Genomic DNA, 27031 nt, shown 5'->3' on the forward strand with positions numbered 1-27031 from the left:
AGTAAAAAAAAATCTTTTCTTTTTTGTACCTTTGCAAAAAAAAGAACTTAATGTAATAGTACAATTATTCTCTTGGCTGTAATGTAGAAAGCTGAAGGGTAATTCAATAACTGGAATATGTGTTTTACAAATGGCAAAAAGAATAAAATAGAATCTATTTGCTGACATTATTTAGCTAGTGGTTAGCTGTGTCCTTTTACAGTTTATATAATTCTGACACAGTTTTCCGTTCAAGGATATTATAGAATATGCTAGGTCAAACATAGCACATCTATTGATGCTATTGCTATAACACTCTCAGTATTTCTTACAGGCCGTTTCATTATAGGCACAGACACGTGTTTGCACTTTCTATAAAATGTAGTGGCCTGTATGATGAATGCTCAGATGCATGTGCTCATTACTGTGCATTGTTCACATGCGTCACATATATGCGTTATTCATATACGCATGTGCCAGCATTATGTACAGTACATGTGATCATATTGGCATCTGAAAAGACTACCTCTAGTTCTGAATGAATGTCTGGCTGTTAATGACCTTGTCTGTGTGTTAACTTAACTGATTCTTGTTGACTGTCTGCTAATTTGTTCCCTGGTTATTTTAGTATAATTTCGCCTGATGACTTTATGTGTCTGTTCTGGGTTTTAACCCTGCTTATCAATTATGGATTGTATTATCCTAATAGTTTGCTGTAAGAGAAAAAGGACAGCTATAGTATAAAGACCATGAACTTGAGATTTAGTTATTGGAGGTTTTAAATGTTTTGCTGCTCATATAATACAGCCATGCAGCTACACAGCTGTATGCCAAATGGAAGTAATGATAGATCATATGTTGTGACTTTCCAACTTTTAATTTACGATATATAAAAAACATAACCATATTATATTTCAACTACCACTGACAAATTTATAGATTAAAAATAGAGACTGCCTGCATGTTCCATATCACTGATTGCAGTGCAGAGAGACCAGTGCAGTGCAGTGTGGTGTGTTGTAAGGGAAGAGGGGAGGTTTGGAGGCTTGTCAGAAGAACCTTCCTTGCTGTCAGGTATCTGTATTCAGTTATATGAAACATGCAGGCAGTGTGGTGGCCACCACTTCCCTTTCCTCAGTCCTTTCCATCTACCCATGGAGGTCAATCACATAGAAGCTCCGCCCCTCAGGACTAGAACGAGGAGCTGCTCTGCTGCTGCCCTCTTGGTGAAAATTAATGTGTGTATATGTGTGTATGTCTGTGTATATTGTGTGTGTGTGTGTGTGTGTGTGTGTGTGTGTGTGTGTGTGTGTGTGTGTGTCTGTTTGTGTGCGTGTAAATGTGAGTGTTTGTGTGTAAATGTCTATGTGCATATGTGTGTGCTTATGTGTATACATGTATATGTGTGTTCTAATGTATGTCTGTGTATATGTGTGTGTTTATGTGTATATATCTTTGTATACAGTATGTGTGAGTATATTTGTGTGTTTATGTATGTCTGTGTATATGTGTGTGTTTATGTTTGTCTGTGTGTATATGTGTATGTCTGTGTATATCTGTGAGTATATTTGTGTGTATATGTGCATATATCTGTGTATATGTGTGTATGTATGTATGTGCCTAAATGTGTGCAAATCTATGTATGTGTGGTGGTGGTGGTGGTGGTGGTGGTGGTGGGTGAGGGCGCCGTGACATGACCCTGATCCAGGTGTCATGTCTTCACGCTATGCCTCTGCATATCCCTAAGATGTCTCTGCATTTCTGTAGACTGACCAATAAAACACTAGAATATTGCAAGATAAAGCAGTGCTTCTGAAACTCAGTCCTTAAGACACATTAACAGTCCAGATTTGAAGAATATACATTGAACAGAGGAAAATTAATTAGTAACTCAGTTATTTTGATTGAACCATCTGTGCTCAGGTATGATAATCCTTAAAACCTGGTCTGTAAGGGGTATAGCAACAATAAGATTCTAGAAGATAATAGCTAGAGTTTCATTGGTTGCTATGGCAACATCTCCACTTCTATAAACTCTCACATTAGTAAATATACCCCTTAGTATGTCAGTTTGAAAAGCATTGAGCTAAAGGAACAGATGATGTAGGTTGGCTCACAAAGCATTTGAAGAAAAATCTGGGAATTATTCACCAAAGCCAATACACCCACAGTCACATAAAGACATGTTATAAGCCAAAAATGTATTCACATTCAGTTGCCTTTGTAACAATAGGAATTTTAGATTATAACGCCTCCAAAAAAACTTTGTTTGTTGTTGGGCTTCTTTGCTCTTTTCCTTTATTGGTTTTTAACTACACATCATCCTAGACAAGTGAGCTAATAGGAGAAAAAAACAACTATAAGATTTTATAGTCGCTGAGTGAGATAAGACAATTTGCAGTATTTTGTGTCAGCGATGAAGGCTTGGCACCACACAGTCATTTCTGTTGGTAAAGATTTGAAACTCTCTTTTGTATGATTAACGCATTCCAGTGAATACCAAGGGGGTAATTCCAAGTTGATCGCAGCAGGATTTTTGTTAGCAATTGGGCAATACCATGTACACTGCAGGGGAGGCAGATGTAACATGTGCAGAGAGAGTTAGATTTGGGTGGGGTGTGTTCAATCTGCAATCTAATTTGCAGTGTAAAAATAAAGCAGCCAGTATTTACCCTGCACAGAAATAAAATAACCCACCCAAATCTAACTCTTTCTGCACATGTTATATCTGCCTCCCCTGCGGTGCACATGGTTTTGCCCAATTGCTATCAAAAATCCTGCTGTGTTCAACTTGGAATTACCCCCCAAATCCTTTAAGATTTTATAATGATCAAATGCAGCACTCACTCCTGCTAATGGACATCCTAAAGCAGTCAATAAAGAATATATGGGAGCTAACAGCTGCAAGATGGCTAAGGACTCATTTATTATTTTTATTTTTTTTCATGAAAACAAAGGTTGCACAACATGACAAGTAAAAATGATTATGCTCCTGTTTGCAGTTATGAGAACATAAAGAAGAAAGCATAGCATGTTTTATGTAAGTGTGCTGTTCAAAAGGAAAAAGACCACAGTAAACAACACACCCTGATTTATTACATTTCAGCATTTAATCAATAGCATGATCTGCAGAACACTAAATAATTACAGTGGAACAGGGTATTGATATGCACACTGAGCTGTCAGCAGCATGGGAAAATAGTTATTTAGATAAAACAGAATAAAAGGAGCAGCAACCATGCTAAAATGATGAAAGGAATTGAATAAATATTGAGCATAAGTAGCTCATTTAATACATAGATCTTATGGCTTAAAATATGGGGTTTATTATGTTGCTTAATTAGGTAAACGCAAAAAAAAAAAAAGTATTTAATACATTAAGCATACTTAGTAAAAAATTGATTATGGTGAACCACAAACCCACCAGATCAATCATACATGTCAAAATATTAGTTTGATGTTGCTGACATTATAAATGAACTATTTCCCTAACAGTAGCATATTGTCTACAGTGGACAGTATTCCAGAAGAAAAAAATATTTAGAGGTGATTTATCAAAGCTTGAAAAGAGATAAAGTGGAGAGAGAAACAGTATTAACCAATCAGCTTCTGTCATTTTACAGGCTGTGTTAAAAAAAAATTACAGGAGCTAATTGGTTGATACCAGAGCCTTTTTTACCAGCAGGCGAGCCGTGCATTCGCACTGGGCGCCAGTCGTGACTCCTGCAGGCAGCTGCTGTCTGCAGCTGCCTTCACTCTTTCTACTTCCCCCCCACCCCTCCATTTCACTTCGCTCTCTGGGCGGAGTTATGCATACTGACATTGTTGCATCGTGACATCAAGATGTCACGACATCATGACGGCACGCGCCAGGGGTTCACCTTTTAAATGGAGCTGCAGCGCAGGAGCGTGCGGATGCCATTTTAAAGCAAGCAACTGACTGCATCAGGTGGTCACTGACGGAGGAGTGTCACTTACAAGGGTTCGGCCAGAGCCTGCGGCGGTGGTTTTCAGCGGCAGCCGGAGTAGGAGGACAGCAGGCAGCAGCCAGGTTTCCATCAACTTCCACTCAGACACCGCAGGCAGTGCTGCACAGTGAGTATTCTGTGACTCTAGTGACTTTTAGGGCAGGGGGGGGGGCATGGAAACTGGCAATTTAACTTATTTTAAAAGGGTGGGTTCTGGGTTGTTTGATATATGTAGCCTCTGCTGCTTTGTGTTTCCTTATTTATTTTCAAGGGCGGGGTTGGGGGGTACTGCGTTTCACAATTGGGAGCCTGCCATTTCATTCCCCTGCCTTGAAATTGATGCAAATACATTTGTGATACAAAATTTACAAATATTAGCAAATATAATTATGATGGTTCTTCAGTGCAGCTAAATAACTGCAATTTCTGACATAATTTATACATTCCAAAAAGTAACTATAACAAAATGGAATACAAGTCCACACATTAAAAGTTATTTTAATGTGTCATACATTGACCTTCATCTGTAGTTTTATAACTGCTTTATTATCAAACAAATATTCATGGGCATAGTTATCAACAAATATTTGTGGATTATCATACTATATATAAACAAGTGCTTTTTGGGGGTACCCACAAATATTAGGTAGCCCCTAGATTTATGTACGGGGGTACTGCAGAAGATATTGGGGATACAGTATCTGCTGCAGTCTCCCTTTTTACCACAAATACACCACAATAGGTTTCTATGGGGGCTACTTAATTGACAAATTTACCAAGCTTCTGAATGCAAAGTGAAACTGTGGAGTCCCAAAGGTGAAGTGAACTGATCATTTTACCAATCACTTCACTTCTAGAAAATCAAAGTCCTGTCAATGCCCTGTCCCTGCATGTGTTTTGTAGTAAAGTTGGTGATCATCCAGGGCAGGCATGTAAAAAGTCCGGCTCGGGGGCCAATTACGGCCGTGCTTAAATTTCTACCGGCCCACAGCCTCTGTGAAAGCTATTTCAGGGCCGTGGCTTGGCATCTGAAGGCTAGAGAGTCATGTCTCTGCTGAGCTCCTACAAGGGCTACCCAGAAACAGCTAAAGCAGACATCTCCCCACTAAGCCCACTCTACTGCTCACCCGACATTGAGGAGACTGGAGAGAACTGAGCAGTGGAGCCAAGGAATGTATAAAGTCGCTCCTGTGGGCTGCGGCCTTCCCCTCCACCTTAGGCCGGGATCCGCAGCACAGCGCACCACATCTGCAGGCATTCCGGACCACACGGAGAGACCCAGCGTGAAGTGAAGTGGCTAGCGGAGTCCTCTGTTAGACGTCCCCGCTCTGCTGGACACCTGCCTCTGCCGTGGATTGGTAGTGAATGGACGGCTAATTTACTGTGCTCCCCTGGGACTATGCAGTGCAACTGGGATGGGACACATGCGGCAGTGGCCATCTTGAAAAGGTCTGTGATCCTAATTTTATGCTCTCCCCAACTAAACAATATACATATCAAGGTGCACTATTACTGGGATCCCCCTCTTCTATATCTGGATAGGTGTGTGCTATATCTGCTTCCTTTATAACTGAACAGTGCCAGCCCATATTTACATGTTATAAATATATGCTGTGTTACAAATATATGCTGTACATTAGAGCAGGTAAGACAAGTTATTTGTTTAGTCTTCTGAGGTGATTAATGGTTCAAAGAATGTCAGGCTGAATGGTCGGCCCCCACACATTTTCACCTCACCGAATCTGGCCCTCTTTCCAAAAAGTATGGACACTCCTAATCTAGGGTGACCTTTTGCACCTGCTATAGCAAGGTGGATGTACGTACTGGTGATGACCAGCATATGTTGCCTATGTCAAAGTATACACAAGGCAGAACACCACTTGCCTCACAAGTAATTTGCACCCTTTCCCAGCAATCGAATTCCACCTTAGACTCACTAGCCTTCCCTCACTAAAGTTTACAGCAAGAGACTTTATCCATGGGGATGACTTGCCATGAAAAATTAAACAAACTAAGCAAGGACTGCAATGTCCTCAATAGGGACTGAGCAGACAAATAGCTGTTGTTGAGTTTATGCACCTTATCATAAGGCAAGCAAAACAACAGTGCAATAGTATGAAACTCAATGCCTAGGTAAGACAGACAGGTCAATGGACCATGGGCCTAAATCAGACTTGATCGTAGATGTGTGAAAAAATGCACATCTACGATCAATAACTCTGACATGTGGGGAGGACGCCCAGCACAGGGCAAGTCTGCTCCGTATACTGGATCCAGCCCCTCCTCCACAGACATGCAAAAGCATCGCACAGCGGCGATGCTTTTGCATCTGTCGAGTAGCCCTCTGCCTACGCAGCCTAGCTGTGAAGGCAGACAGCTACCCGCCATGTTTAGGGTTGAAGCAGCTGTCTGTGACATCATGCAGCCACCATGGCCCATCTTGCAAATGATACGGACACACTTGCTTTGTTCGGACTGCACCCCCAACGACGTTGCAATGCCGCGGACATGCCCCCTTCCACCCACGTGACCACCTCTGCCTGTCAATCAGGCAGAGGCATTTGCACAAGTGAGATGCTGTCGCATCTCACTGTGGGCGCATGCGTAGTGTGGCTTCTGCACATGCGCACACTTCACTGGCCATCAGACTGCGAATGCTGCCTCAGCAGAGTTCCAGTCTGAATTAGGGACCCATGTATATTATACAGACCAATGGAACCTCCAAACTGTGATAAACAGACATAAAAAATGAGAAAATAACATCAGTGCAAGCTCAGTATTACGAGGACCAACAATCAAAAAGTCATCAAGTTAATGCACTAAAACGTTTGACCAGTTGCAGGCCACAATGGTACCAGTGCAGGGACAAACAAAATTGTTCAAACCAAGCACAGGAGATTGTACAGTCCATTGGCAAGCACTGTAAAAACTCAACTCAAAAACAGATATTCTGTGTTTAAAGGAGGATGGACAGAGAGAATCAAGATTCTGACTGGAAGGTACAGTAAGTCTACCTCGTCAAAACCCTGAACCAAAGCTAACGCATCCCTGAAAGACTGTTATTGTGCCTGGCATAAAGCTAGATCAACAGAATTGTAAACCAATCCTCCCAGTGGAAAGAAAGGTGCTGAAATAAATTACATTCCTTGGAAAATTTCTTGGGGATCATGCCAAGAGGAGAAACAAAGAACCTCAATTGGCAGACAAACAAAGGAGCCTCGCATGAACCCTAAATCGACCCTGGCTTTGTCTTTTAACAAATCTTTAGCCAAATTGTAGAATCCATGCAAACAAGCCTATGCACTGGCAAACAGTACCCAGATGTGAATCTGCTAACAAGAAAAGACGCTTCCTACTAAGGATAGTAACCCAGCTAATGGTCCATCACAGGAAATGGAATGGGAGACTGAGCTTTACTTAACCAGGGGTCTGTCATCAGAATACCCTCGCTGCTTGTGGGCTAAAGCCTTAAGCAGGATGCTCTCCACCACAGACACTGCACTGAGACACCATGCATATTACTGAATGTATAGCACTTGCCTCAATACATTGGAACAACAGCCACTTTTGCACTGAATGGCATCATGATTATAATGGAAACATGCGGTGCATGAGACCTCTATACACTGCATTTTAAACTATTATTTGTACCATAAATCAAGTGACTTTACTTGACCGTGTTCACAAACTCCAAGGGCCTGGATTCCAGGTAACAAGCTGCAAAAAAACAGTATGCCCAGAAACCAATTATTATACAGTATGAGCAAAACAATTCTACATACATGCCCGCATACGTCATTGTAACATCGAATGATTTTTTGACATTCTCAGTGATTACAAAAATGTCAACAAAACAGATCAGAGAAATGTGCGGGATCCAGTCAATTTACCGACAATCAAAATCCTGATGGTCAAAATACCGACAGCAATTGACCGATGGTTAAAATCCCGACAAGTTCAAAATCCCGTCATTGGTCAAAATACCGACATTTAAAATACCGACAAAGTCAAAATACCGACATTTATAATGTCGACAGGTCAAAAACTCGACATTGGTTTTTCATGATTTTTTTATTGAAACCAACCTGTTCATACCGTGACCTAAGCATGGCGAGTGCAGCGAGCCATGCGAGGGGACACGGTACACTTATATGGTGTCCATGTTGACCTATATCGACATACACAACGAAAAACAATGTAAACTTGTATCTGCATTTTGACCTGTCGACGTTTTACATGTCGGTATTTTGACCTTGTCTGTATTTTAAATGTCGCTATTTTGTCCATGTCGGGATTTTGAACTTGTCGGGATTTTGACCGTCGGTCAATTGCTGTCGGGATTATGACCGTTGGGATTTTTTTTTTCCAATATATATTTTATTGAGGTTTGCAAAATACAAGCAAAAGTAGCAAGAAATAGCATGGGGTCCAACCGATACACCAATCCCAGTTGTATCACAAATTGAAATTAACCAAACACATAGATGGTGGAGCCCAAGGTAAAACCTCACATTTTCCATTTTCTCATATAACATACCAAGATTATAGACAATAGGATTATAAAAGTCATATAAGAGCTATTTTGCAGTATAAACAGTCACAAATCTGGTATAAAAATAAAACAAAAATATCAACAGTATAACATTTAAATGCGTCCTCCCTGTCGGGGAACACAAAAACCAAAAACTATAAACAAATGGGAAAAATTAAATAAAATAGTACCTGCCCAGGTTAAGGGACCGCCGACCCATCCATGGAGACATCATCAGAGCTAGAGAAGATATGAGGTTGATGGAGAACCAGAAAGCAGGAGAAGAGAAGAGGGGTGTATACGGCAGCGGTGGGTACCAGGGTCCAGGGTGTGAAGGGGATATGAAAAAAAAGGGGGAGAGATAGGAAAGCAAAGGGAGTTGGGAGTCTATGGGAGAGAGACCAGAGGATTGTCAGTCAGGAGTTGTAGGCCATACCATGTGGTGCAGCAGAAACTCTGCTGAATAGCCAATTTTGTTATAATGGGTAGCTTATGTATGAATCGACCCCAGCATTGAAATAGCGCAGGAGTCAGTATTTCCTTATTGAGAGATGTTTCTAACCAGTCCATTGTGAACAGGAAAAGTAGCCTAGAGGTCACTAGAGGTAATGTGGGAGGGGTGTCATGGATCCACTGCTGAAGTATAGCTTTTCAGCCTACTGCTGAGAGAATCACCACCAGTTTCACATCCTCGTAGGGGAGATCAGTTTGGTCACGAATATGTCCAAAGAGAGCCCAAGAGGCAGTGCATTGAAAACGTAAGCCCAACTCGGAGGTACCATAGGCCCTCAGCTCAGCCCAAAAAGCCTGAATATGAGGGCAGTGCCAAAAGCAATGCATCAAATCAGCTATCGGTGCGGAGCATTTTATGCATTTTGCAGAGTCAGATAAACCCATCATATGACTCCTCTTTGGAGAGATATAGGCTCTATGTAGGATCTTATAGGACATTTCCTGGTATAAGTTGGCCAGGATAATTTTTAGAGAGGTTGTAAAACTACCCATGATATCATTAGGAGACATAGCAGGAATTTGGGAGGACCACTCCTGAACCTGAGGTATGTCAGAGGTGGGTACATGTTCTGTACGTATGCGGGCGTAAATAGTTGAGATGGAATACGTCCCAGAGTGCAAGAGTGTGTCTAGGGAGTTAGTAAAATCTGACGGGTGTGTGAGAGGACCGATTGTATGTAGTGCGAGTCCTGAAAGAGGAAGAATATGTGGTGAGGGTTGATGTTGAATTTAATCAGTACATCAGCGAAGGAGAGTAACTTCTTCCCTGAGTCCAGAAGGTCGGCGATCTGTACAATTCCAGCAGCGTGCCAAGCGGTGAAGGGAAAAGAGGCTTTACCATTCTGAAACTGAAGATTACCGACCAAAGGCCAAAATAATGAGTGGCTGTATTGTAGCTGCAGGGATTTTCTAGACAGCCGCCATGCTATTATGGTAGAAGTCAAAAGTGGGTTGTCAATGTGCAAGGACAATAGTTCAGATTTAGTTGCATGGAGAAGAAAGTGTAAGGATAGAGGGGCACAGAGTTGGGAGTCAATCATCCAGACAGTAAAGACTGAAGTACCTCTAAACCAGTCCATAGCGAAACGTAAAAGGCATGCCCTATTGTACTGCTCTATGTCCGGCAGATTCATACCCCCTTTCTGTACCGTCTGGGACAATTTGAAAAAGCTTATTCTGGGACGTTTATTGGCCCAAATAAATTTGGAGATGGACGAGTTAAGGGAAGACAAGTCAGATTTCGAGAGCATTATCGGAACCATCTGGAGGACATAGAGCAGTTTGAGAAAGCTAGCCATTTTAACTAGGTTGCATCGTCCCATTAAATTGAGGGGTAGTGTTTGCCAGAGCAGCAGTTCAGTCTGAATTTTGACAAGAACAGGACGTATATTGTCAGAATAGAGACGGGTGGGATCAGAGGGAAGAAGAATCCCAAGGTATGTAATATGTGTAGGAGCCCAACGGAATGGAAAAGGAGCATCCCAGCCCATGGTGACTTGAGGAAATATGGCTAAAGCCTCTGATTTGTCATAGTTGATGGAGAAGCCAGCAAAGGAGGAGAAACATTCAATAGCATCCTGCAATGCCGGAACAGAGTGTCTCGGATTGGAGGTGAGAAGGAGGATATCATCTGCGAACGCCATCAGTTTAATCTCTCTGTTGCCTATCTTAATACCCTTAACGGTAGGTAAATTCAGGATGTATCGTAAAAAGGGTTCTAAAGCCAGGTCGAAGAGGGGGGGGGGGAGAGGGTATCCCTGTCTAGTTCCCCTTTCAAGGACAAAGGGAGACGAAGGAATATCATTGACTACAACCTGTGCTGTAGGGTAACTATAAAGGGAGTTGATAAGGCCACGGAAATTCTCGCCAAATTGTTACTGGAGCAAGACTCTAGTCAAGTGGGGCCAAGCAATCTTGTCAAAAGCTTTTTCCGCATCAAGGTTTATCAGTATGTTATCTGTGAAATTGTGAGTGCGCGAGTGTGTAATGGCTGCCAGGGCAGCTCTAATACCCTGAACAGATTGTCTATTTTTAATGAAGCCCATCTGCGCAGGTGATACAATATGGGAAAGGCAAGGCTGTAGTCGGTTGGCCATAAGCTTTGTGAGAATTTTGAAATCCTGGTTGAGCAAGGAGATCGGTCTATATGAGCCGGGTAAGGAAGGATCCGATTCCTTACCATGTTTTGCTAGAACTATAATGGTGGCTTCGTTGAATCTAATTGGAGTGTGCTTAGAGGTAAGAATGTGGTTGTAAAGGGATGTTAGGGTGGGAGCCAGCTCGTCACGAAGCATTTTATAAAACTCTGCACCAAAACCATCTGGACCTGGGCTTTTGTTGTTTGGTAAGGTTTTAATAACATCAATCACCTCCTCAACCGTAACCAGGGATTCTAGGGAGTCTCTCCAGAAAGGAGTGGTTTGCTTGTGGATCATCAGGACCCTTGGCATATAGAGATTGGTAGAAATTTCTAAATTTGGTGCAAACAGTTTTGGGATCAGTAGTCAACATGCCGGAGCTGTGGACTGCGTTCACCCACGTGCGGGATTTAGGGCCCTTGATTAGATTGGCCAGTAATTTGCCCGATTTATTACCCCATCTATGAAATCTGTTCCGTTGATAATCGGAGGACAATTGGGCTCGCTCTGTGAGGAACGTATCGTAGATGATTTTGGCAGAGAGATAAGCCTCTTTGTGAGCGGGGGTATCGTGTTGGGTATACCTTCGATATGCTGAGGTAAGAGTGGCACTTGGGGTCTGTAATTGAGAAGTAAACTTCTTCCTTTTGGAATGAGTATAAGACATTATGTGACCCCGGAGGACGGCCTTGGCTACACCCCAGAAAATTGTCGAATCCGAGCACTGATTACTATTATCTAGGTTGTAGTTAAGCCAGGATTGCTTTAAATGTAAGAGGAAATCAGTGGAGTTGCATAAATAGGCAGGGAAGCGCCACCTAGGAGTACTACGTGGAGGCAGAGTTAATTGAATGTGAAGAGAGATCGGGGCATGGTCGGAAATAATGATATTCTCAATGGAGGTGTGGGTTACCTTGGGGAGAAGGCCAGTGGAGATAAAAATGTAATTAATTCTAGAGTGGGAGGAATGAGGATGGGAATAGAAAGTAAAGTCTTTTAGAGCGGGATGGAGGATGCACCAGGGATCTAATAGGTCCAATTGTGTGCCGAAGGAGGAAAGTAGTAGAGTATGGGGTGTGTTAGAGGAGGTACTTACCCTTGATCTATCCATGGATGGGTCAGCTACCAAATTGAAGTGCCCACCGATAATCAGGTTTGTACTACCCCAACTGAGGAGGGTTGTTAGGAGATCTGCAAAAAAGGAATCAGGTGAGACATGGGTGCATAGAGATTAAGAAGGGTATAAACAGTGTTATTGACAGTGATGTCTAATAGTAAGAATCTACCCCCAGGATCACAAAGTTTTCTCAGTATAGAATATTGTAGATTGGTATGTAGTAGTATCGCAACCCCCCTAGATTTGGAATGATACGGAGACGAGATACAGTCTCCGATCCATGGAGAATGTAGGGTATGTCTAGGGTCGTCCATCCAGTGCATCTCCAGAAGGAAGATGACATGGGGGGACATGCGCTTCAGGTGGGATGCCACCTTCTTTCGTTTAACCGGGTGATTTAGGCCTTCTACATTTCAAGTGACGATTCGGAGTGATGTGGTATCTGGGATTCATTCTACATGAGATAGTGGGTGGGCGTCAGAAGACATATCAACCCACCCCTACCGGACAAAACATTAGCAGAAAAATGTAGAGAGTAAAGTAGGGTCCCAGCCCGTCCCAGCGAACGGGGGAGGGTTTCCCCAATGGATGGTAGGGGTCCCGGCCTAGGCAGCTAAATCTAACAAAACTTATAAACATAAACAGAGACAACAAAGAATAACAAGAAAAAGATAACAAAACAAGTCTTGAGTGTGTAATAGTTACACTCAAGGCAGTTCGTAAGTGAGACCCGAGAGCAGGCTCAGGTAGCAGAAGGTCACCAGCAGACAGGATCAGGCATCATTCACGTGTTGGTAAGAGAGAAATGCCGCCCGGCCTCCCCAGGATCATCAAAGACCCGCAGCTTGCCATCCTCGAAGACCCTGAGGCGAGCCGGGTAGAGTAGGGAGAATCTGATCTTCGCCTCAAATAGGTGCTTGCAGATGGGAGCAAACTCTTTGCGTCTCGTAGCCACTTGTGCAGAAAAGTCATGAAAGATGAGGAGGCGGTCCCCATTGATTGAGAGGCTACCAGCCTTGCGGTAGTGGTCAAGAAGTCTCGATTTGTCCGCATAATTCAGGATCCTCATTATGACCGGGCGAGGGCATCCAGAAGAATTTCTGCGCTCAGGCCCCAATCTGTGGGCTCTTTCGATGACAAGGGGGAGTCCTTTCAGATCCATAGAAAGTTGCTCTGGAATGCCTGATGAAAAGTGGTCCAGAAGCTCAAGACCTTTTATCGACTCTTGGATGCCTATGACCCTTAAGTTGTTACACTGCTGCGATTTTCGAGGTCATCTAGCTTTTCTGAGAGGTCAGAGACCTCTAATTGTTTGGCCTGTAGAGAGCATTGCGCCTCCTCCAAGTTGTCCTCTAAGGTTGATATCCTCTGCTCCGTTTCGTCCAGGTGAGTGGAGTGTTGACTGAGCAGGGTCGAGGAGGATTCTATGGCTTCCTTGATGCCTGCCAGATTTTCGTCGAGGAGTGGTCCTAAGACCGCTAGCAGGTCCTTGTGTTTCATCTTAGGTTGTTTCACAAGTGGCCATGATTTGCGAGAGCGCTGAGATAATGAGTGTGTGGTCGAATGGTCAGAATCAGATGAATCGCCACAGGGAGTATCCTCTCGGGAATGCTGAGTAGTGCCTGAGGTATCAGGAACTTTTTCATGCAGGGGTAGTTTATGAGGGCAAGATTTGTGGCACAGAGAGCTCGAATAGTAAAGGATATAACGGGTCTCACTTACAAGGCATACATATTCAAAGCAACCCCATTTTGGTCATGTCTCTCGGAAGGTGAGAGATGTGTGAGGCTCCCCCAGCCGGGAGTACAGAAGATATGGGGTATAGCGTATTCCCACCCTGGTTTTTGAGGTATGTAGGTGTACGGGGGGAGAAATGAAGAGGGTGACCGCTGAACAATACAATAGATGGGCAAAGAGTGTCCACTTCCAGCAGGAATCGAGGGTCATCCCCAGGCCCAGCGGGTATTGGGTTGATAAAGAAGGCTGACTGGCCAATAAAATCAAATATGGCCAAAGGGTCAGCAGGATAGTGTCAATAGCAGCCCTGTATTGTGTAGGTAGGGCGGGACAAGTGGGGTAACAGCTAGGCTTTCTCCGCACAGATAGATGGCGGCAGCATGGTGCGGTCGGGTGCCGGAATGAGCATAGACCCCACTGCCAGGGTCCATTTCGTGGTTCAGTGGAGTGGAGGTACAGAGGAGATCCCGGTTACAGGGACATTCCAAGCCCCCTTTATGGCGGTCACCCGGTATCTTACCGCGGAGATGCAGATGAGGGAGGGAGTGCTGCGGATGGCTGTAGGAGGACTCCCAGGAGAGCCGTTAGGAGTGGGGAGCCAGGTGCTGCAAGATGGAGGCAGCCGTTTATCTGGAGGGCCGGCAAGTTCACGGAGGTTGAGGGCCTCAGGCAGGAGGGCCCCCCTCGGCAGCGGGAGCAAGGCACCTACTGTTGGGCCGGCTGCGGCGGGGCTGCTACACGTGTTAGAGAGGCTTCAGGCACTCACTCGTTGCAACAGTCCATCCCGCTGTACAGCGGGTGGGCGCCAGCGCCACAGCTCCAGCGGTGAGGCCAGGGTCAGGCTGCCCCCACGGCTGCTCCCAGATCCAGGGTCAGGCGGCTACAGGGTACGACGGGTGCGTCCGGCCCGGCAAGGCCACCCAGAAGACGTTAGGTGGGCTGAAGGATGCGGACACAGCGTGTCCAGGTGCCGGCGGGTCAGCTCCAAAATCGAGTTCCCGGCTTCGGCGTGGGGACCAGGCCGCAATCCGCGGGAGCCTCCACGGCGCTCCCCGATTCCGCGGCCCAGGTCAGTAATGAGCAGGGGGGGTTATGACGACCGTTGGGATTTTGATTGTAGGTATTTCATACCGATCCCCTGTGACTGTGCTGCTTTTCTCATTAGCCAGCAGAAACGGAGGGCGCATACGCCAAGCACACATGCACATGTCACACAGCCGACCACGAACCATGTTGGTGAACAATATGGGAGATGAGGTCGGAGGAGAGTGGGAGGGCAGCATCAGTGAGGGATAGGGAGAGGAAGCAGTGCACTTAGCATGGGGCTATGATGAAAAAAATGTTGCTATGGGGCCCACAAAGTTCTGGCTACGACCCTGACTAAAGGCACATATTTGTGCTACCTGTTGAAGCAGCCCTAGCTCCTTTTAAGTGTAGCATACCTTCTGGAGGAGTGTAGTACAAATGTCAACATTCAGAATGTCAACAGGATCTGAATATCAACATTCAGAATTTTGACATGCACAATGTCAACATGGTCATAATATTGACATTGTTTATGTTGCCAATTATCATGTTGACATGGCATGTTTGTGCTGTTAGAACCCTATCCTCCCCTAAACCTAATTTACTGCAGCCTAACCCTAACCTCAACCTATAATGTCAACATTGTGATTGTCGAAATTTACGTCAACCTAATGACCATGTAAACATAGTAAATGTCAACATGTTCACTGTCAACATAGAGCTCATGTTGACATTCTGGTGTCGACATTCTGAATGTTGACATATTGACTACATACCTCCCAGGAGAGACGATCTAATGAGATATGCATTCCCTGATGTGCTTTCATTGGAGGCATATATTTAGTGAGGCCTCTTGTCAAGTTACATGATGATATCACCCGCAGTTCTTTCTAGTTGATTCTGTCTGTGGATCGACCCCCTCCAGCTACTTTAGTTATTCGTGCTTGAGGCGATCTATTATTGTGTTGTTTTTAAAAAAGTACAAAGAAGTCAGTTTAAATGAGGTGTACTCATGTCCCTTTTAATCATAAAATTAATTAAAAACAAATTTTATTGGGTATGCCTAAAAATAAGGGTATCAGAAAAATTTATTTAATCATTACTTGTTCAAAGTTCATCATCTTGATAAATTTTTACAAATAAGTAGATATTGCATCCTAAGTAGGGCTCAAGTACTGTAAGTGAAGTATTGAAATTATAAAAAAGGAAAAGTGTGATAAGAAACAAAATATAATTAAATACTGCTGTGCACTGCCTTCATTCAACAATAACAAATGTATTGTTCTGTATGTGTATGTGAGCTTTCTCTGTCAGTACATAGTAACAGAAATGTTGAACAATGTATCAAATGATCCAGAATCTGGAAATAATTGATGTCCAGTTCTTAATGCTATAAATGTATCAAAAAAAGATGATGTAATGCGGGTTTTAACTCTCTCCTTCTATATAAGATATAAGTAAATGCTGCTTCTTTTTAGAGCCAGCCCATAGCATAGGCAAACTAAGCAAATGCCCATGGCATTTGGAATGCCATGGGGCACGAGCAGCTTCTACTGATTGAAATGATATGTAGCATGCCTATATTCTGTGTGTGACTGTGGCTGTATCTGCATATGAAATGCTACGCTACAATGTATTCCTGGAAATCACTATAACGTAGCATTTCGTATGCAGATATAGGCAAAGTTGCACACAGAATATAGACATGCCAAGTATAATTTTAATCAGCAGAAGCTGCTTGTGCATCCTGGCCATATAGCTATACAAATAAGATGCATTTTCGTCATAAAAGGCACCCAACGTTAGCAAAGCTGCCAGCTGACTTATGCCAGGCATCTCCTGCTGCATGGCAGATGTATGAGGAAACATCTGTTTCCATGCAGAGGTCATAGTTTAAGCGGCTGTGTGAGTGCTGTGAGTGGGTAGTTTGGTTTGCAATAGTGTTCGCCATATGTTTAAGGGGCATTATGTGTGTCATGTGTATAAATGCATTAATAATGTGCAGCATATGTGAAAGGTACTTTATGTGTGTCATGTGTATAAGGGCATAAATAATGTGCAGCATATGTGTAAGGGACATTATGTGTATAAGGGCATTAATAAAAGTTGGCATAATGTGTAAAGTGCATTATGTTTCTAAGAACATTAATAATGTGTTTCATGTGTAAGGGGCATTACTGTGTTGTAGTGTGTGTATAAATGCATTACTAATGAGTGGCATTATGTGTATAGGGTCAGTGGCGTAACTAGAAATTTTTCTCCCCCAAGCCAAAAAAATTCTTCGGCGCCCCCCCCCCCCCCACACTTCATGCTCCATAATTGGGAGCAAGAAAGGGATAAATATGCGCGCGTCGAAGGCGCGTGCGCCAAAAAAGGGGCGTGGTTTCGTTGGAATGGGCGTGGTTTCGCATAAAGGGGCGTGGCATTGCAGGAAAAGACTACCTTATACCCCAGTTTTGCAACCTGCACGCCCATACGTTGGCCACCACAGGAAAGAAAAATAATCCTGATTCATGCCCCTTACATTATTTGTCATTTTTCCTCCTTATAGTAATGCCCAGTATACATTATCAGAATCAGAATCAGCTTTATTGGCCAGGTGTACTCACGTACACTAGGAATTCTTTGTGGTACAATGCATCGCCAAGCAGCAACATGAAGGGGGAATACATAGCATACGAAGGGGGAAGAACATAGCATACATTACACACATTACACGTATGAGTTGATACTGCACATTGCAACTGTACAATAGACTCAACATATTAGACATATTATACATGTAGGACTAAACACAAAGGCTGCTTGGCAGAGCAGCACCGAGGCAGCCATCCGCGGCGCCAACTAGAACTCAAACAATGCACATAATACAGAAGATTTAAGTATTACATCAAAAGATAAACCACACAGACAATAAAGACAGAAAGCATAATGCAGGGTTGGTGTAAGCATTTTGGGTAATAACCTCCAGGGGTTGTGTATTCCACCCTCACAAGGTACCAGGTGCGGCAGCCATCTTAGGCGCTCTGCGTAGGATTACCCAGGGTGGAATAGTCCACCCCTAGAAGAGAACACAAAACGGGGAGATTGCAGAGTCCTTAGGTTCAGAGTAGGGTTCCAGTAAAACCATCAGGTCCATGTATTTTTCATCCCATCCACAAGTTTACCAGATAAGGCAGCCATGTTGGGCGCACTCCGAAGGTTACACAGTGGGAGATGAGCCATACAAGGGCCAAATGCATTCACGAGAAAACGGACACGAGTGTAGGAGTATGCTATTCTCTGCATGGAAAGATCCAAATGAAGCACACCCTGCCCATGGAGGAACCATCCGAGGCAGCCATGTGAGGCGCACTGTGTAGGTTACTGCTGGCAGGGTGTGCAACCAATGGAGGTACACATTACAGGAATAGCACACAGTGGGGGGAAAGTACCCTGTAAGAAGAAAGAAAAGAAAGACACATTTGCAGGAAAACATTAATTTGTGAAAATGATAAATGTCCTGGTCTCATGAGAGCAGTACGGGTGTGTGTGAGAGTGTGGGGAGCAGTGCGGGTGGGTGTAAGAATGTGGAGTGCACACTAATGTCCAATGGAACTGACCCAGCAAAATCTGGTCCTGATGCGCACGCCCCTCAGTTCCCTGCTCAGCTTGAGGGGTAGTCTTGGGGGCAGTCATGATGTTCTTGGACAGAGAAGTAGTAGGCATTGGTCCTGGTGTTCTCAAGGCAGAGGTGAGGAGAGGCCACATGATGGTCCCGAGTTGCAGTGTTTGGGGAAATTGTATTATTCGAGATTTTAGCGTAGTCCAAATCCAGTTCAAACTCCGGTTCTAACTCCATTCTTAAATCATATTCTTAACAATTGCATTCTTCACAATTGCAAGCAGGCCAAGTCCTGACTGCAGGCCTTGATAATATTGCTCTTAAATGCTCCAACTATATCAGCTGGCAAAGGGGGAGGTATGCAATCAGAAGTTCAGCTAATTAACAGAGGTTATTTTGCATTGAAGAAGGATCACAGACATTTGCAGACAAACTTCCTTGGGGTGTGAAAAGTGTAGCCAGAGAGAGATGAGAGACTCAGATATACAAGCATGAAGATGGTGTTTTTACCTGCAAAGCTCCAATAGCAGCACTCTGGAACCGCAGATCAGTCTTGAAGTCCTGTGCAATTTCTCTCACCAGGCGTTGAAATGGGAGCTTACGGATCAGTAGCTCTGTTGATTTCTGGTAACGACGGATCTCACGTAGAGCAACAGTTCCTGGCCTGTACCGATGTGGCTTCTTCACACCGCCAGTAGATGGCGCACTTTTCTGGGCTGCCTTTGTTGCCAGCTGCTTGCGGGGGGCCTTTCCTCCAGTTGATTTACGAGCGGTCTGCTTTGTACGTGCCATGTTCTAACCTCTAATGTTGTCTTGCTACTAGAAGATACTGCACACTCTTCCGTCACCAAGGATCGTCTATGCCACATACTGCAATGGCCCTTAGACATTATGCCGCACACAATAATGCACATGACACAATATGCACACACTGTAATGCCCCCGACACATTATGCCACACAACGTAATGCCTGTGACACATTATGCCACACACCGTAATGCCTGTGACACATTATGACAGGAATCGCAATGCCCGTTATACATTATGCTAACACACGCAATGCCCCTGATACATTATAGCACATACAATGTCTGTGACACATTATGACACACACCGCAATGTCCGTGATACATTATGCCACACATTGCAATGACCCTGAGACATTATACCACATATCACAATGCCCGCGATATAGTATACCATACACCGTAATGCCTGTGACACATTATGACACACACCGCAATGTCCGTGATACGTTATGCCACACACCGTAATGCCCATTACACATTAAGTCCTACAGTAAGGCTTCTAATTACTTTTCAATTACCTGCTCATTGTCAGGGGTTTCATGCACTGGGTGTCATGCTCGTTGCCAGGGGTTTCATGCACTGGGTGTCATGCTCGTTGCCAGGTGTTTCATGCACTGGGTGTCATGCTCGTTGCTAGGAGGTAGTCCTTGTTGCTAGGGCTGTGCTCCCAGTGCCACATATGTCCCCAGTGCCAGATATTCCCCCACGGTGCCAGGTACTCACATGCCCCAGTGCCAAATATAGCCCCCCCATGTGCCAGGTACACATATCCCCCCCAGTGCCACATATGCCCCCAGTGCCAGATATTCCCCCCCAGTGCCACATATGCCCCCAGTGCCAGATATGCCCCCAGTGCCATATATTCCCCCCCATTGCCATATATGCCCCCAGTGCCATATATGCCCCCAATGCCAGATATTCCCCCCCAGTGCCATATATGCCCCAGTGCCATATATGCCCCCAGTGCCAGATATTCCCCCTGTGCCATATATGCCCCCAGTGCCAGATATTCCCCCCCAGTGCCATATATGCCCCCAGTGCCAGATATTCCCCCCCAGTGCCATATATGCCCCCAGTGCCAGATATTCCCCCCCAGTGCCATATATGCCCCAGTGCCAGATATTCCCCCCAGTGCCATATATGCCCCAGTGCCAGATATTCCCCCCAGTGCCAGATATCCCCCCCCCCCGCTTTTGGAGGGACACGGAGGGCACAGCTCACCTCTCCTGTGTCCCTCCTGCTGCATCATCTCCGGCGGCCGCGGGTCTAATAGGGGGAAGTGCCGGTTCGTGAGCCAATTAGAGCTCATGGACGGCACTTTCCCCTATTAGACCCGCGGCCGCCGGAGATGATGCAGCAGGAGGGACACAGGGAGGCGCGCTGTGCCCTCTGTGTCCCTCCAAAAAGCGGCGGAGGGAAGGAGATTGCAGACTGACATGCGGACGCTCGTCCGCATGTCAGTCTGCTGTAAATCAGTGGCGCCCCCGCAGCCCCTCGCCCCCAAGCCACCGCGAGGGCTGCGGGGGAAGTAGTTACGCCACTGTATAGGGTGCTCTACTGTGTGGCACAACATATAGAAAGGGCACTATTGTCTGGTGTAATGTGAATAAAGACCAATATGGTGTGATGTAATGTGAATAAGGGCACTACTGTGAGGCGTAACGTATATAAGGTAAAGTGGAAAAACCGTGTGATGTCGCTATGAACGCGATGGGGATTTTGCCACTTTTCAACCTCAAATACTATGTTACTATGTTATTATAGCATGATAAAGTTTGATTAAAGTTGCACTATTGTGTGGCCTAATTTGAATTGGGGGTACTATTGTGTGGCCCTGCCCCTTCTCAGCAAGAACACGCCCCTTTTTGGGCTGTGAGTCGAATGTGCACACTGTTCGTATTTAAAAGATTGGGGGTAGGAGTACCAAAATGAGGACTGTCATGGGGTAGGGGTGATGGTGCTGAGAAAAGGAGTGCAGTGTCAGAGGTGGAACTAGCAGCGGTGCTAGGGGGCACCAGCCAAAATACTGCCTAGGGCATCATATTGGTTAGGGCCGGCTATGCTTCTTTTTATAGAATTCCCAATAGATAGTGTGCCTACAGTATATGTATTGTCCTATAAAGGAGTATTACACAGTAGTCCCCTCAAGGGTGATCTATTAAAGGCACAAAAGAGTTTATACTGGTACACATATCTTTAATCTTTCACATATATGAATAAAATTGTATCCAGAAATATTAGTAGGTAGCCATTTTGCAGCACATTCTGCTACAAAGTAGTGGTTTATTTGTAGATACTAATATGCATGTACTGTACAGATACTGTATATTGAGGGTGAGTTATTTAAAGCCCAATCTACCTAATAGGGTCACGTTTTACAACATAAAATGCTGTTATAATATAAATATAATAATTCACATATATGTAGCAAGTTTTAATTAATTGTATATGTTTTCTTATACAATGTCAGCTCTACTAGCCAGTTTGTTTAATATTTTCAATGAATTTTAAATCCTATGAACACTCTCATTGTAATTACTATAGAATGGTAAATTCCCCATAAAAGGATTTCATTTCTATTTGCAGTATGTGGTCTGATAATCTGTATCTTAAAGGTTCAAGCTGGACCAGAATATGTATTAATGTTAGTACATAGGGCCTAATTCAAGGTTGAATGCAAATGTATTAGCAAATTTGCAAACATTTGCAAAGTAAACGCAAACTAACAACAACAAAAAAACAAATACACAAAAGAGGAATCACCTGAAAGATGAGTTTACATGAACTTACCAACATAAGCTAAACAAAGGAATAAACCTAAAATTCAGAATGAATATACCTGGGTCCTGGGCTGTGCATACGCATAGGTGCAGATAGCCAAGCAAAAACTACAGAAAAAGTCAATGCAGATTCTGGGCAGGTATTGAGCCACGCAGAATCTGCATTGACTTTTTCTGTACTTTTGCTTGGCTATCTGCAGCTATGCGTATGCACAGGACCCAGGTACATTAATTCAGAATTTTAGATTTATTCCTTTGTTTAGATTATGTTGGTAAGTGCATCATTTAGGGTGACTCCTCTTCTGTGTATTTTTTATTTTTAATTTTTTTGTTAGTTAGTTTGCAATGTGGGCGTTTTTTTGTTTTTTTGTGCAGATTTGCATTTACTTTGGAAATGTTTAGAAATTTGCTTTTGCTAATACATTTGCGATCAACCTTGAATTAGGCCTATAGGGGCAAATTCAGTAAGGATTGCAAAAATTGTGAGCAAAAGCAAAATTGCGAAAGCACGCCCAAACGGAAAAACTGCAAGACTAATTTAATTTAACAAAAAGAAGGTGGCCTTGTGAAATGTGCAAATATTGCGAAAACCATTCTAATAATCACAATTTTTGCATACATGTTTCTGATGATGCATTTTTTGCTAACAACGGTGTTTTTCCCTTAAAAATTGGACAACCTACTTTCCTGCACCCAAATTAAAGAAACTACTCAACAATTGTAAATCAATTCAGTCATCACTTAATTGGTCAAATGATCTTGTGGTAAGTTAGCAATTATTATCTTAAAGACACCATAGTGTTTTTCTTAAAACATTGACTAATGCCCATAACTGTGTTCAAATATATTCAACTACAGAGAGTGTGAATTCTAGCCTCTAAACTAGGGGTGGGCAACATGCGGCCCGCGGGCTGGATGCGGCCCGCGGATCGATCCTGCCTGGCCCGCTGTGCCCCACCAGAGTGCAATGACAAGAGGCCCGACAGGCTGCTTGTCATTGCACTGCTCGCAGACGCGGCGCCGCTGAGGAAATCCCGGTCACGTCACATGGTCAGCTGACCGGGATTTCCTCTATTTCATGCGCTGGGCGTCACGGGGGGCAGCGCTGGGCGTCACGGGGGGCGGCGCTGGGTGGGCACTGCAGAGTGGGACTCGGAGCAGAACAAAGCGGCCAGTGGGGAGCACCAGCGGAGGCCAGTGGGGAGAAGAAACAGCGGCCAGCGGGGAGAAGCAGCATCAGCAGCAGCAGCGCGGATCATCACTGACAGTGGGGATCGTCACTGACAAATAGGTAAACCCCCTGGATAAAGCTAAAGCTGCCCTATAAGTTATGGGGAGGGGAGTTAAAAACGGTTGTATGGGTTTAGGGGAGTGTGGGGGGGGGGAGGGTAAGGAATGCTATATAGGTTTAGGGGAGGGTGGGGAAAGGGGGGTAGGGACTGCCATATAGGCTTAGGAGAGAGGGGAAGATAGACTGCTATATGGGTCCGGGGGGGGGGGGGGGGGGGGTAGAGGCTGCAGCATTACACAGGGTGCTGTTTGTTTTCAGCCCCGTGTTTTTTTTTTTTTATTACTGGATTACTGTGTTTATTGGACATATGTATTGTGCCTGTAAAAAAACCGATGTATTCTACTATGTATGTATGTATGTATGTATGTATGTACTATGTATGTATTGTATATTGTATTGTGGTGTGTGTTTTTATAGTTATATGTACTATGTTTTTATAGTTATATACATAACTATGGGCCTTATTCAGACCTGATCGCTAGCAGGCGATTTTTGCACTGCTGCGATCAGGTAGTCGCCGCCTACAGGGGGAGGGGGTAATCGCTGTGCCGGGGTTGCGATCGCATGTGCAAGAGAGCTGCACAAACAGAAATTTGTGCAGTCTCTGCGCAGCCCAGGACTTACTCAGCCGCTGCGATGATCGGGGCCGGAGCTGACGTCAGATAACCCTCCCTCGAAATGCCTGGTGCCTCCTGCGTTTTTCCGGACACTCCTCTAAAACGGTCAATTGCCATCCACAAACGTCCTCTTCCTGTCAATCGGCTTGCGATCGCCTGTGCGATCGCTTTGTCCGCACCATCCCGGCACTGCAGACTGACGTGCCTGCACATTGCAGTGTATGCACAGTTCAAAGCCGATCATCTGCTGTGCAAAAATGCACAGCAGTGATCGTGTCTGACTTGGGCCCTATAACGGGTCTTATTTTGAGTTGGTTGCATATGCATTTTGCTGCAACTGCTGATTAAAGGGCTGATGCAGACTTGATCACTATGCTGCTAATTTTGCTGTCCTGCGTTCGGGTAGTCGCCGCCCCCAGGGGGAGTGTAAATTCGCCTATGCAAGTGTGCGATCGTATGTGTACGAAGAGCTGCAAAAATCTACTTTGTGCAGTCTCTGCGCAGCCCAGGACTTACTCCTACAAATATTTGTCATTCATATCAGTCCCCTCCTTTTTGACGCTTACAGTATGAATTCCGCAACACCTCCCAGTATATTTTTGTGGTGTGAGAGGAAAGCCATACAAACATCGCAGAACATAAAAACATCATACAGATGTCAGTAATGCGCACCACTGTGTGAGTCTTGTTTATATTTATTGCCTAAATTTTGATTTTGATTTAAAATCAACAGACTAAGAAATGAGTTTCACAAAGAAAAGAAAGATAGACGGTGAATGCAGAAAATTCAACAAAGAATGGACTCCTAAATATTTTTTTTTCCTTGTTGGTGAAAAAGCAGTGTGCTTAGTTTGTAAGGAATCCGTGGCAGTAGACAAAAGAAATGTAAAGATGGCGCTTAAGTTCAAAGGTGCTGCAGTCCACCAGCCGGGATGGTCAACTAAATCCCAAAGAATCACAGTTTATACAGTCAAGTTTGCTGTGGTGCGCTCCCTGGGTTACTAGGGCAATATTCAATCTTCAGACGTGTTAGGCTCAGGTGAGTATATTCTTAGTTCGACAACGATTCCCCACTCCAATTCACACGATTTTACCCAAAAAATAGAAAAGAAAGCGATATAGTGAAGTATTGTCAGATTCAGTTATATTAATATGAATGGGGTTATTCAAACGTATGGAGTCCCAATGAATGGGCGGACCCACGTACCAGATTTTTTTGGGGTGTCAGTAGTGCCCACCCAAATACGCCTGTGGTGTTACTTCCACTGCTCTCTGGTAGTTTTCCTCAAGGATTCTTCACCAATTCACCTCTTTGTCTAATGTCAGCGAAAGGTTTCTCTGTGGTGTCTAACCTAGAGCAAGAGAGATCACCAACTTTCCATCACTTATTGAGTGATGGAAAGTTGGTGATCTCTCTTGCTCTAGGTTAGACACCACAGAGAAACCTTTCGCTGACATTAGACAAAGAGGTGAATTGGTGAAGAATCCTTGAGGAAAACTACCAGAGAGCAGTGGAAGTAACACCACAGGCGTATTTGGGTGGGCACTACTGACACCCCAAAAAAATCTGGTACGTGGGTCCGCCCATTCATTGGGACTCCATAAGTTTGAATAACCCCATTCATATTAATATAACTGAATCTGACAATACTTCACTATATCGCTTTCTTTTCTATTTTTTGGGTAAAATCGTGTGAATTGGAGTGGGGAATCGTTGTCGAACTAAGAATATACTCACCTGAGCCTAACACGTCTGAAGATTGAATATTGCCCTAGTAACCCAGGGAGCGCACCACAGCAAACTTGACTGTATAATCCGTGGCAGTATTCAAAGAATATAATTTAAATCGCCATTTCGAGACAAAGCATGCTTTGAAGTATAAAAATTTATCTGCTGAAGACAAATTGGAGAAAGCCAATGAGATGGTTGCTCGAATCCAAAAAGAGCAAACATTTTTCACAAAATTGTCATCTGCACAGGATGGAATTACAAAGGTGAGCTATTTAATAGCACACAAAATCGCCAAGAACAGTAAGCCGTTCACCGAAGGAGAATTTATAAAGGAATGTATGGTTGACTCTGCTGCAATATTGTGCCCAGACAAGAAAAAAATGTTTGAAAATATTAGCTTGTCACGGCGAACTGTTGTGAGGCGCATCGAGGACATATCCGAGAATATGGAACTGCAATTAAAAAAGAAAGTCAACAATATGTCATATTTTGCTTTAGCACTGGATGAAAGTTGTGATGTCAAAGACACAGCCCAGTTGATGATTTTCATTCGAGGTATCAATGAAAATTTTGATATTACAGAAGAACTGGCATCAATGCAGTCCATGAAAGATACAACAACTGGAAAGGATTTATTGGAGGCTGTAAATCAGTGTGTATCCAAACTTGGAGTGGAGTGGGAAAAATTGGCTGGTGTGACAACTGACGGAAGCCCCAATCTAACAGGAAAAAATATTGGATTGCTAAAAAGAATTCAAGACCAAGTCAGTGAAAAGAATCCAGAACTCAAAATTGTCTTTCTACATTGCATCATACATCAAGAGGTCCTTTGTAAAAGTGTTTTAAAATTAAGCAACGTTGTGGACACAGTTACAAAAGTGGTCAACTACATTCGCGCAAGAGGATTAAATCACAGACAATTTGTAGCTCTGCTAGAGGAGACTGATGCTGAGCACACAGATATCCTGTATCATACCAATGTGAGATGGCTAAGCTTGGGGAATGTTTTGAAAAGAGTGTGGGAGCTGAGAGAGCAGATTGGGGTGTTTCTAAACATGAAAGGAAAAGAACCCGATTTTCCCCAGCTGAAAAATAAGGATTGGCTATCTGATTTCGCATTTGCTGTTGATGTTATGGGCCACAGAATGAATTAAATCTAAGATTGCAAGGGAAGGGGCTTTTTGCTCA

Source organism: Pseudophryne corroboree, chromosome 9 (assembly GCF_028390025.1).
Source record: "Pseudophryne corroboree isolate aPseCor3 chromosome 9, aPseCor3.hap2, whole genome shotgun sequence".
Classification (NCBI taxonomy): Eukaryota; Metazoa; Chordata; class Amphibia; order Anura; family Myobatrachidae; genus Pseudophryne; species Pseudophryne corroboree.